At 35.8% G+C, this 14,251-nt stretch overlaps 1 pseudogene; it reads right to left on the reverse strand.

Moving 5' to 3' along the window:
* Positions 1-1,700: 1,700 nt before the first annotated feature.
* LOC149179438 (pentatricopeptide repeat-containing protein At2g13600 pseudogene) lies at positions 1,701-13,901 on the reverse strand (annotated as a pseudogene).
* Between the last annotated feature and the right edge of the window lie 350 nt (positions 13,902-14,251).

Consider the following 14,251-nt stretch of genomic DNA (forward strand, 5'->3'; position numbering starts at 1 on the left):
TTTTTTGTTTTCAGCTGAAGTTTGACCAGCGTTGACTGAGGTATCTTTGACCAGTTTTGACTGCGACTTTTGGAGGATTATTTATGTTTCTCTAGGCCGCATTGCTAGGCACAGAAATTGAGAAAATCTGGGCACTTTGACCAGCGTTGACTCCAGGGTTGATTGCAACTTTGATTGCAGAAAATTACAGCAGACTTTCTCTCTCCTTTGATCGAATTTGACTGGACTTTGAAGGATTGTTTTGGACTGACTTTGACCAACAAGGAAAGTTGAGTTTGACTAAGGTTGACCAAGATCAAGGAGGCAAGTTTGACATATGCATTGACCATCTTTGACTTTCTAGTTAGGGCTGATTTTGACTGCAGTTGACTGTAGATTTGACAGGGTTGTTTAGACTTTGATTTGGCAAGTCAATTTTGACTTTTTTGTACTCTCTCTCTACTGAACATTTGATATAATAATAAAAAGAATTGATCAAAGGGCTTTCTCCACATTGGGGTTTTTCTCTGGCATCCGCTAAATCTGGTGTCCTCTTTGTCTTGGCTTGTTTTCTGCATTTTATTTTATGTTCTATCTACAATTATTATCAATGTGATTTATGGTTAATGTGATTGCTATTGGAAACTAATTTGGAAATTGTCATTGAGCTGCTTAAAAGTACATTGAAGTAATTGTGCTAAGCATAGAGCATACCATTGTTATCTAAATTTAACAAATACACTATAGTGATCCAATTTGGATCAAATATGGGGATAGAGTTTTTGTTGATTTGGGAACAGAATTTGGAGTGCAAGTCTGCCAGCTGCTGATTAGCATCATCCATTGTCCATTACAGTGTCAGTTAGGAGTTTAGATGTTAAAGTACAACCCTTTGCTTTTGTTAGTTCACTTGTAAGTTGGTGCATGTCTACTGACTTACAATGCGGGTGTCCAGATTGCATCATGTTATGCTCTTGCATGAAATGTTGGAACTTGGTAGCATGTTACGTAATAAAGAAATTAGCTACAATGTGGTGCCAAAAGTGGGTTTCATATCCCACCTCTTGCTCATTACTAGATGTTCTCATCTTGACCTTGCTGCAAGCTGCTAAAAGCAATTTCGTTGTTCATAGTACCACAGAAAAATGAACACAATTTAAGAATCAGTAGCAAGAAGCAGAATATTTTTTTCTGCAATTGGACAGAATATAAGCCCTTATGAGCTCGGGAAAATTCCTACTCTCCATCTAGTGAGTGGATGATTCAAGGCCTTAATAATAACACACTACAATCCTGTCAAGATACATTCCAGACTCCAGTCCATTTGGTTCAAGCCAAATAACTCTGTTGAATATAACAGCCAAACCCTATGTCTATGGTGCTAGGTTGCTTGTTAAATTACCCCAAAACCTATATCACCAAATTTTAGAACACACTTTTCCTTTGCCAGTTCAAAATGTCTTGAACTTGTCAGGTAATGTCCCTAATAATCTCCAAAAGAAGCACAAGCCATCCTTGAAATTATGAAAATGGAAGAAAGCATTTCAAAATCCGAACAGTTTCACTCAATAATCACGGAGATGAATTTGCTAACGTTGCCTCAACTCCCATGAACTTCTAAGATAAACCAATTTTAACTTGGATAGGAATCCCAGTTTTTATGACTTGGATAGAAATCCTGAAAATGTACCAATCAGCCCTAGGCAATGGCAACCCATTAACTATGTAAGAAAATAGAATGATCCTTCTTCATCCCCCACACTATATAGCTCAGACTTTTCAGCAGGCACATATCCTCTTTCCTTCATCTGTACAGTCATTTTCTCCAACTTGGCATCAATTTGCATAGCCTGCAGGTGAGATCTGTCACCAGCAACAAACAAATGCACTTTGTTCTTGATCTCAATCCAACTATGTCCTGGCTCTTTCTTCAATCCCCTGTCTTTCATCAATTGCCTAACCATTTCTACTTCTTCCCACATGCCAGCAGCAGCATAGATGTTAGATAATGACACATATGTAGCAGAATTATGTGGTTCCAAGTCAATAAGAGATTTTGCTGCCCATATTCCTAACTCTGTATACTTATGGATTCTGCAACAGCCAAGCAAGCTTTGCCAAACAACAGAACTAGGTACAGAGGGCATTGCATTGATCAACTTTTCTGCCTCGTCCAGTTTACCAGCACGTCCAAGAAGATCAACTATGCAGGCATAATGTTCCATTCTTGGAGAGATGCCATATTGTTCACTCATGAGATCAAAGTACCTTAAGCCGTCATCAAGTTTACCTACATGACTACATGCGGATAAGACTGCAATAAATGTGATGTCATCGGGCTTTGTGCCTTCCTCTTGCATTTGTTCGCAGAGTGCAAGTGCCTCCTTGCTATGTCCATGTTGAGCATATCCTGAAATCATTGAATTCCAGGAGACTATATTTCGTGCAACAATTTTATCAAACACATTACGAGCATCACCTATGCTACCACATTTGGCATACATGTCAACAAGGGCACTCCCCACAAAAACATCAGACTCAAGGGTCATTTTTAGAATGTGAGTATGAAATTGCTTGCCTTGTTCCAAGACTGACAATCGAGCACAAGACATAAGAACGCTGGCAAATGTGAATTGGTTTGCTTTCATACCAGCCTGCAGCATTTGGCAGAAGAGCTTCATAGCTTCCTCGGAGAAATCATTCTGAGCATATCCTCCTATCACTGCCGTCCATGAAATCATGTCTTTCTCAGGCATTTTCTCAAACAGTTTAAGCGCATCATCCATGTGTCCACATTTTCCATACATGTCAATGAGAACACTCCCTACACAGACTTCTGACTCAAATCCATTTTTTATTATGTGGCCATGGACCTCCTTGCCCTGGTCTAGAGCTGCTATACTCGAGCATACTCCGACAACACTAGCAAAAGTAAACTCGTTTCCCTTCAGACCCGTCGACTGCATTTGACAGAAGGCATTCAGCGCTTTCAAACCGAACTGATTGAGGGCATATCCTGTAATCAGAGCAGTCCATAAAACAACATCTTTCTTCTGCATTCTGTCAAACACTTTGCGAGCATCATCCATGATCCCGCATTTTAGATACATGTCCACAAGGGCACTTCCTGCATAGATGTCTCCCTCAAATCCACTTTTCACAACATGGGTATGAACCTGTTCTCCAGTTTCCACTACAGCCAACTCGGAACAAGCCCGAAGAACACTACCAAATGTGAACTGATCCGGCCTCCTGCCGGCCCTTCGCATTTCGCGGAAAATACCCAGGGCTTCATTGGAATAACCTTTCTGGGAATACACCGAAATAATGGCAGTCCATGTGACCCAATTTCGTTCAGGCATGTTGTCAAACACGTTGCGTGCGTCCAGAACACATCCGGCTTTGCCATACAGATTGATGAGATTGGTTTGGATGAAAATGCCAGGTTGAAATCCAGTTGTAATCATGTGGGCATGTGACAATTTTCCAAACGCCAGAGATTTAACATTGATGCAGTGTTGTAAGAGACGGGCATACGAAAAGGAATCGAAAAAATTACCTGGTTCATGCAACCATTTTTCAGGCTTAGTGGTGCCTGCGCTGTTACAACCAACACCAAATTCCCTAAACTTGGTATGATGTGTTAAACAACTCCTTTTTTGAAAGAAGAACATCGGGAAAAGTAGTGAGTTTCAACTCCATTCCTCCCTCCCATCAGAGATGGCAGCAAATCCTTACCTTTGCCAACATGTTTAGTCATGGAAGGCCTATAACAATGCATTTTAGGTGAAACAACTGCCTTTGGAGGTCCAACACATGTCTCCAATGAGATGCAGCAGCATTTCACCATTAATTAATTAAAAAAAAAAAAAAAAAATTAATTATAAACTTAAGAAGTTAAATTAAATTATAAAATTATTAGTTTACAATTATATGGTATTTGTTATAATGATTTATTATGGAATGCTAAGTATCAGTTTAGATCCATCTTAACCATTATGGAATGCAAGAGTACTAGCTTAGATCCATCTTAACTATGGACTTAATCTTTATGGAAGTTTCATTTAATTCAATGCGCACTTGCAAAGAGCAAAAGAACAAAAATTAAGAACTTTGAAACAAATTGTTTTCCGGTTAATGCTTGGTTTGACGAGGAATACAAAAAGGCAAGGAGAATGTGGAAAGAGTCAAACAAGGATAACATAGAACTTAAAACTTACAAGCAGTTATTAAGCAAGAAAAAGGTTGATTTTATGGTTTCGAGGAGGGAAGAACTAATCTTCCTTGAGAAAACTAATCCCAAATTATTTTGGAAAGAGCTCCAACGAAAAAGATACAAATTGGAAAAATATTATAGCTTCTAAATGGTTTGACTATGCAAGACAACTCTATGAGCAAGGTACCAAAGTTGACCCTCCCCCTTTGGTCAACATTGATACTGAACTCTTCATGGTACAAGAGGTAGAGATAGGTATCAAGAAGTTGGGTGTTGGAAAAGCAAAAGACTTAGCTGAACTCCAAGCAGAGTATTTAAAGTGGGGCTCAAAGATTCTTGCGCCTCACATTACAAAAATCTTCAACAACATCATACAACAAAGACTCCCCACAGATTGGACAACTAGTCTGGTAGTGCCTCTTTTCAAGAGCGGTGACGTCAATAATCCCTCCAATTATAGGACCATCATGATAAACCCTTTGTTTGCAAAGCTATTTGGAAGCATGCTAGGAAAAAAAATTAGCAAGTGGACATAAGAAAGAGATAAGCATGCTAAAGGGCTAGCAGCTTTTAGACCTAAACATTCCACAGTTGATCATTGTATAACTTTAAGGCACATCATTGAAAAAGTTTGGGAGAAAAAGGAAGAAGTCTTTTGTTGCTTTGTTGATTTCAGAAAAGCGTTTGACTCGGTTCCTAGGGATAAGCTTTGGCATAGAATGGAGGAACTTGGGGTTCCTAAACATTTGAGAGCAGATGTGCATAGGCTGTATGAAGAGGTGAAAGTCAAAATTAGAACTTCAGCAGGCATTTCTGGAAATTTTAGAAGCGATATCGGGGTCAGGCAAGGTTGCCCACTATCTCCTACCATTTTTGGTTTATATATCGACAAGCTTGAGGAGTGGTTAAATTCGCAAGGGGGTGATGGTATCTATTCGGACAAGTTTGTTATAAGGCTTCTTTTGTATGCATATGACCTTATTCTGATTGCTAAATCGGTTGTTGGTTTGCAAGAGCACTTACTATCCCTTGAGCATTTTTGTAGAAGTGTGGGGATGCAAGTTAATATCAGCAAATTGAAAGTAGTGGTTTTCTCTAAGAAAAGAAAACATAACCAGCATAAATTCTACTTTGAAGGCAACATTTTGGAAGAAGTTGCAGATTACAAATACCTCAGAATTGACTTCAACAAAATCTAAGTTGGAATGGTTGTAGAAAGACAAGAACTTTGGGGGATTGGAAAGCATTTTATGCTTTTCAAAATAGGTGTAGAGAGGAAGATTTATGGGACTGGAAAACCACTCAAACTCTTTTTTGGCTTCTAGTGATTCCGGTGATTCTCTATGGTTGTGAACTATGGGCCAACCCTACATCCGACATGCAGTGGAGACAAATTGAGAAAACTTAGAGGTGTTTGATTACAAACAAATTTAAGACTAAAAGCGCAGTTCCTTATGTTATCTTGTTAAGTGAAACAGGAACTGCTCCTATTGAAGCAATTTCTATGGTGCGAGTCATAAGGTATTTAAAAATAATTGAGCAAATGGAAGAGGGTAGATGGCCTAAGGTTGTCTTTAATGATAGATTGTGCAAGAGCAAAAAAAACTTGGATGCAACAAAATAAAAAATGGTTTAGTAAATGGGGTATTTGCTTGAATGTGTGTCTCATAGACAGCAAAGAGATAAAATCTTTTGTTATGGAAAAGTTCCACAAGCATACTTGGGATAAGGAGCTAGGAAGAAAGAAAAAGTATTATATTGAAGTGTTTAATCTCACTCATAGTCATCAACCAAAAGCATATATAGAAGCCAAAATTCTTATTGCTCAGTTAAGGACTAATTCTCATCAACTTTGTTGTGAAACAGAGCGTTGGAAAAGGCCAAAGTGTGGGAGGAAAGAGTATGCATTTTTTGTTCATCCGGAAAAATGGGAACAGAAAAACATTTCATTTTAGAATGTGAGGTCTTCAAAGACAACAGGGAAAGTTATGCAGGTATGTTGGCAGCTAACTCTTGGGATAATCTATTTAGCGAGGGGTTTGTCGAGAAGTTGGGAGCATTTATTTTGAAGCTTCACAGAAAAAGGGCCGAATACATCAGGTAAATGAAGAAGCAATCTGTCCCATATGCTATCTTTAGTCTTGTGGACATTAAAATAATTTCTTTCTTTTTTCCTTTCTTTCTTTCTTCTAGATTGAGATTTAACATGGATCTATGTTGTTTTGTAAACTGTTTCTCATTCTCCAAAATTATTAGCACAATGTTTGTTAGTGATAATGGTGTTCCCTCTACTTGCTCACGGGTTGGCTAGCTTTGTACATTGGCTTATTTAACTTTTTTTAAGGAAATAGAGAGTAAACACGAGACTCTTTTTCATAGTCCTTGGATTTCTAAATGAACCAATTTATGCTTACAACAAATCTCTCAAAGATATTTTTCTTGCGCACCCATACAATGTGTAGGTGTAATGTAAGAAAGTTTGTAAATATTTTGACATGTCAGCTTGATAAGTTGAATTTACACCTCGGTATAATGTAAGAAAGTTTGTAAATATTTTTACATGTTGGCTTGATATGTTGAATTTACAGGCCAACATAATGTGTAGGTGTAATGTAAGAAAGTTTGTAAATATTTATACATGTTAGCTTGATATGTTGAATTTATATTAATATGTCCAATTTATTGCATTGAGAAGCGCTTTACCAAGTATATGAGGGAGATGTTGTCACCTAACGTTACATTAAAAATTATTAAAAAGATATGACGTAGATGTTGTCACGTAAGGTAACGTTATATTAAAAAAAATATTATAAAATATAAAGGAAAAATATTAAAAAATATGAAGAAGATGACAGATGTTGTCACTTAAGGTAACGTTACATTAAAAAAAATATTAAAAAATATGAAGGAAAAATATTAAAAAATATGAAGGAGATGTTGTCACGTAACGTAATGTTACATTAAAAAACATATGTGTCACGCAAATATATATTGTATATGTACGTAATGTTACATTAAAAAACATATGTGTCACGCAAATATATATTGTATATGTTGAAGACATGTGTAACGTTACTATATATGTGTAGGCTAATATATATTATATATGTTGAAGATATGTGTAACCTTAGTTTAAAAAAATTAATTAAATAAAAAAATGTGTCGGGTAATATCAATTGGGCATATCCTGTAATAATAACCAGATAAATTTTAGGTTGCGTTCAGGTTTTCAGTTGTAGGAAGGTAAATTCAATATAATGGAAGGTGCTCAATAAAATTAGTAGGAGTGAAGGGAAATACTGAGTAGAATGTAATATTTAGGGTGCAGTGTGACCTGAAATATTAGGTAAAATTTAATAATAGTACATTTTAATTAGTATTTCTCCCCACCCTGGCCATTATTTATTAGGTGGGGGTGGTTATAAATATTGGGTAACATATAATATTGTAATATTATATTCTATGTAATCAATATATTTGTAACAATTAATATAGATGTGTTCCATCTATAAATTTAGTTAATAAGCAGATAAAAACTTAATATTTACAATATGGTAAGATTTTTAATCATGAATATTTACCATGGATATTATTAACTTCTAAGTAGGTTTTTTTACAATACCATGGGCCAATACCCACTAGGGAAAGATAGAGAGGAAGAGGAAATAAGAAAATTATAATACCATGGGCTACTACCATGGTTTATCAATACCATGGGCCATCTAGACTTTGGATTATTATGTTATGGATCTAGGCTTTTAATTGCTACAATACCATGGCTTATCAATACCACATGCCCAAAAACAATAGCCTATTTCAAAATAAAAATATTTTACAATTGTTTTAATTAAATTTTTTTAATTAAATTTTATAACTTTTTTTAATTAAATCTAAGAGCAAAAAGGTTATAATTACTTTTGAGGTATATCTAAACCCTCCATCCTCACGACTACTAACAATATTTTCATAGAGATTAAATGGAGGTTTTAATAAATTAAAAAATGAGAATACTTTTATATATACATATGTGAAATTTATATAATATAAATAATATTATAAAGAACTAGGATAGATGCATCTTAACCAAGGATCCAAGCGATGAGAAAGAAAATTAATTAACAACGATGGAGGAAAGATAGTGCGTGATTCTTTTAATTTTTATTATTATTGTATTTTCTTTAACATGATTGATCCAAAATATAGGTTTAATATTTTTAACGAATTGTGTTTTTTATTAATTTAGATACTTTCTTAAATACAATGCAATGGGATCATACTTGAGAGAGAGTGAGATGGAAAGGGGAATAGAGTGTGGAAGAGAAACATAGAGGTGAGAGACATAGTGAGAGAGAGAAAGGAAGAGAGAAAGGAGGGGGGGAGAGGGAAGGAGAGAGATGGATTTGGAGGGGGAAAGAGAAGGAGTTACAAGGGAGAGATGAAGATGGAATGAGGGAGAGAGGAGATGAGGGAAGAGAAATAAAATGAGAGGATAAAGATAGGGAAATAAGGGGAAGAAAGAGACAGGGAGACATAGATATGGAGGGGGGAGAGAGGAGGAGAGAGAAAGAAGGAGAGAGGGAGGGAGATAGTGATAGAGTTGGAGGGTGGAGAGAGAGTGTGTGTATGATGGGGGGAGAGACGAAGGGAGGTGGGAGAGAAGGGGAGAGAGAGGAAGGAAAAAGAGAGAGGACTTGAGAGAGAGGAGCGAGAGAAGGGGAGAGAGAGAAGGGGAGAGAGAGATGGAGTTGGAAGGGGAAGAAAGACATAGAGAGAGAAAGGTGGAGAGGGAATGACAAGGGAGAGATGGAGAGTTAGTGGGGGGGGAGAGAGACAGATATGGAGAGAGAGTGTGTATGTTTTGGGGCTGAGAAGGAGAGACAAGGGGAGATAGAGATGTAAATGGGGTAGGGGACGAGGTAGAAGAGAGAGGAAAAGAGAGGGAGGGAGGAAGAGGGATAGATGGGAGATAGAGATATAGAAGGAGGGGGTAGAGAGAGAGAGAGGGAAAGGAAGAGGGGGAGATAGATATATAGATAGATAGATATGAGAAGAGAGAGAGAGAGTATGAAATATGTTTAGGGGGTTGAGATAGAGAGACAAATAAGGAGAGATGGAGGGAGGTATAAATATAGATAGTAGGGGGAGAGAGGAAAGAAGAGAAAGATAGAGAAAGTTAGGGAGAGGCAGATAGAGTGAGACGGGGGAGAGAGGGAGGGGAAGAGAGAGAAGGAGAGGGGGAGGGAGATAGACATAGAATGGAAGGTGGAGAGAGAGGGAAGAAGAAAGAGTCTCACAGAGACAAATACAGACATAGAAGTTAGATCTAGAAAGTCATGAATATTTTAGATTTTCAATGTGGTTGTTGATTTCTAATCCTATTTGATCACATGCACTATATGCATTGATTTCAATGTAGATGTCAATTTATAATTCTATTTAATACCTTACACTAGATGCATTGATTTTAGTGTTGATGTTAATTTCTAGTCCTATTTGATTGCTTGTAGAAGATGCATCGGTTTTAGTGTAGATATTGATTTCTAGTCCTATTTGATCACTTGCACTAGATGCATTGATTTCAGTTTAGATATCGATTTATAATGATATTTAATACCTTACACTAGATGCATTGATTTCAGCGTAGATGTTGATTTCTACTCATATTTGATTGCTTGCATTAGATGCATTGGTTTTAGTGTATATATTGATTTCTAATCCTATTTGATTACTTGCACTAGATGCATTGATTTCAGTATAGATGTTGATTTCTAATCCTATTTGATTATTTGCACTAGATGCATTGATTTTAGTGTAGATGTTCATTTTTTATTTGATGCAACAAGATGTAAGATGTACATTAATTTCAAAGTAATTAAATTAATAGTGTGCATTGATTTCAGTGTAAGCACATCTCTACCTTCTCCATCTATATTTGTATCTCCCATTGTCTCTCCTTCTTTATCTCTCTATCTCAGCCGCTAAACATACACACTCTCTCTCCAAATCTATCTATCTCTCTCTCCTTGCTTCCCTTTCCCCTCCCTCTCTCTCTCTAACATTTCTATCACCATATCGATATCTCTTCCTCCCTCCCTGTCTTTGCCTCTCTCTTATTCCCTCTCCCCCCATCTATATCTCTATCTCCCCTTGTCTCTCCTTCTCACCCCCAAAACATACACACTCTCTCTCAATGTAAGCACATAAAAAAAATTTCAACCATAAATACAATACTTGAATTTTCATCCCAAATAAAATGTTTGCTTCTTGAAACTATATACTATTTATAATTGGGTACATTCTTATTATTACCATTTTCCATCATTCAACATTGTTAATTACTTTGCATTCAAAAGCGGTAATATAAAATAACTACCATTGAAAATTATTTGGGGTTTAACACTCCATAAGTCACAATGATTGACTTTCAAGAAAACTACTATTAATATTGGAGAGCAACAGAGACAAGGTATGTTGTTTACTACAATAGCTCGAGTTAAATATTTGAATGGTCTATAGTTCCAACTACTCTTTTCATATTATTGATATGACAAAATGGAAAAACTAATAGGTGTGACAATAGGAACAATAGAAGAAAATAGTTTCAGATTGATTACAATGAGAATTGTTTGTAATTGACTATATTATTAGTATTCACATTTCTACCTATTAAAATTGTTATATTGACACTTTGCACTCAAAATTTGTATTTCATCATTTAAGTTACTAACCATCTCTCTCATATCAACAAACTAGGTAACTAATCAAATTTTAAATTAAATTGACCAGATTAATTTAGACATATTTAGCATATTTAAAATTATCAAAATAATTAGATGTTTAGCAAATTTTGTATGACCGCACACGACTGAAAGCCTAGGGATCAAATCTCTCGAGGTGCAAACCTTTCCTCAATGTTTTCACTCAAAAAATAAGTTTGCACCTCGAGAGATTTGATCCCTCTCGGCCCTTGATAGATCTGGTGTTAAAATGGATCTAGGTTGGTGATACATAAAAGATTGGTAAAAAATTGCATTTAGGTTAAAAGTAATATAGAGCCTACTATGGGGGAGATGCAGCGTCCTTAAAAAGTTAAAAGTAATAAAAATAATAAAATTCAATTTGTTACATTGTAATTTTGTTTTTATTAATAAAAATATGAATTTTTTAGATAAAAGAAAATCATTATACACACACACATATATGACCACAATAAGTTAAGACCCATTTTACCTTATAAAATAGAATAATGATTTTGGAATTATATTTAAATTTAATTAATAAGCACATCAAAACTTTAATAATTATTAACTTGTAAACGGGTTTTGTTATAATACCATGGGTCAATACTATGGCTCATCAATATAATATGTCCATAAACCATCTCTTATTTCACAATCAAAATATTTTATAAATATTTTATTTAAATTTAATTTTATAACATTTTTTTGATTAAATATAAAAGAAAAAAATTATAATTACTTTTGAGATATATCTAAATCTCTATCACATTAACATATATCATATATAAATAGTAGTTATAAATTAAGATCCATTTTACCATATGAATTAAAATAATAATTTTGTAACCATATTTAAATTTCATTAATAAGCACATAAAAACTTAATACTTAAAATATAACAAGATTTTTAACCATGGATATTCACCCCCACTTTACCATGGATATTATTAATCATACCATACCATGAACCAATATGATGGCTCATCAATACCACATGCCCAAAAACCATCTCTTATTTCACAATCAAAATAATACTACAATATAACAAGATTTTTAACCATGGATACTCACCCCACTTTACCATGGATATTATTAACCATACCATACCATGGGCCAATACCATGGCTCATCAATACCACATGCCAAAAAACTGACTCTCATTTCACAATCAAAATATTTTGTAAATATGTATATTTTTTAATTTAATTTTATTACATTTTTTGGTCAGAGACACTCTCCATCCCAGTATGGAAGAGATGTTATGATGTCCTTTTATATTATGTTATTTAAACATTTTGACACAATCAAATTAAATAAAAATAAAAATAAAAATAAAATGATTAATTAAAACATTTTGACTTAGTGAAACTACATAAAAATGAAAATTAAATGAAAAAAATAAAATTAATAATTAAACCAGCCTAGATCCATCTTAACTTTGAATCTATCAACCAATGTTTTTAAAACCGGAACCGGTGACCGGACCGATCCACCTAATGAACCGGTTTACCGACCGGAACCGGTCTAACCGGGACTGGTTTGGTCTAAACGAACCGATTTTAAAAAAATACATTAAATAATTAATTTTTAATGAAACAAAACTATTTTTAAGATGTAAAACCATGATTCCAAGCCAATAGAGACAAAATATGCAAAGTTTGCTCATTTATATACCATGTAAAGGTGAATATATCAAAATGGCACCGAGTAGAATACATATCATCGACAAAATAGCAAAATACATAAGAAATGAGGCTCTAAATGGCTTATAAAGTCCAAAAACAATGCTGCAAGCTATGAGGCCATTGGCCTACTACAAGTCTACAGTGTACACATGATCAATCATCAAGTCCATCACCACTACTAGACATAGGATCATCATCAGGAGCTACATAGACATCATCTGGTTTAGAGTCTGAGGATGCCTCAGCCTGATCTGCAACCTCAGTATCAATGCCACCAATAACAATAGAAGTGGACCTAATGGAAGCACAAGTTTGTCGACCTGCACAACTAGTGCCTTCCATTGGTTCCTTGCCTTTCCTTGACGCTGCTACTGATCCTGGTTCTGATGCCGCCACATCATCTGCCTCATCCCCCGCTAAAGCCATGTCGATATCAAAATCAGCCTCAAACACAGGATCTTCAGTCTCCTCCACCCATTCTGATGTTGGATCAATATCGTCCAACACAATGGGATCTAGATCAGGTGATTTGCTCATCATTTGGTTCCTCCTCAGTCGAAGGTTGTATTGCACAAAAACAAGATCATTTAACCGTTTTTGTTCCAAACGATTTCTCTTCTTCGTGTGTATGCGCTCAAAAACAGACCAATTGTGCTCACAACCTGAAGCACTGCAAGTTTGACTGAGGACTCTAATTGCAAACCTTTGCAATTGAGGACACTGGCCACCAAATGACTCCCACCAATGTGCTGCAAAGAAAAAGACATTAATTAGTAACTTAGTTTATAATTTGAATTGTAAAGATTCAAGAACGTAAACAATTTTAACTTGAAATGAAAAACAAAATGGAAATTGGAATTTCTTACCTGGTTGGTCCACATCTCTTGCCATCTTTGCCAAGTTTTTGCCAAAAGTACCACTTGCCATATTGAAAATAGTAAGTTGTCTATGTATTTCCAACTGGTCTACATGGCTAGGGACCATGCGCTCCAAGCAATCAATCAATCCAGCTCTGACCTCCCCATCATGCTGATCTCCTAGCCGATTTTTATAGTGATACCTTGGGTTCAAAAAATACCTGGCTGCATGTATAGGACGATGGAGTTGATTGTTCCATCTGTTATCAATGATCTCCCATATACGGCCATATTTAGCTAACCTGTCCTTGTAAGCTGCCCGTATCTGCTCCTTTGCCTGATCCATAGCTTCATAAATGTAGCCCATGGCCAATCTTTCCCCATCCACCAACCTTAGCACCTTAACAAGGGGCTCGGTAATTTTCACAAGCTCTACAGACCTTTTCCAAAAATAAGTGTCTAACACTTTCTTTTTTGTGTCTTTTCCATCTGGTCCACAAGCCCACCGAGATTCAGACCATTCATCAGAGGAAAACATTTTCTGCAAGTTTTTATGTTGACCATTGAGACATTGCAACGTGAGGAAGTGAGCTGCAAATCTCGTAATTGCAGGCCTAACAAGCTCTTTGCCTCCAGTGTGTTTCCTCATTAGGTTCAATACCCATGAGTGGTTGTAAATGTATTTTGTAATGCACTTGGCATGCTCTACAGTGTTTTTTACCCACTCCACTTTGCCTATATCCTCAAGCATGAGGTCTATGCAATGTGCAGCAC

This window comes from Pinus tabuliformis, chromosome 4_1, assembly GCF_031772625.1.
Source record: "Pinus tabuliformis cultivar Carrire ecotype Pingquan chromosome 4_1, CPIR1, whole genome shotgun sequence".
In the NCBI taxonomy this organism is placed as follows: Eukaryota; Viridiplantae; Streptophyta; class Pinopsida; order Pinales; family Pinaceae; genus Pinus; species Pinus tabuliformis.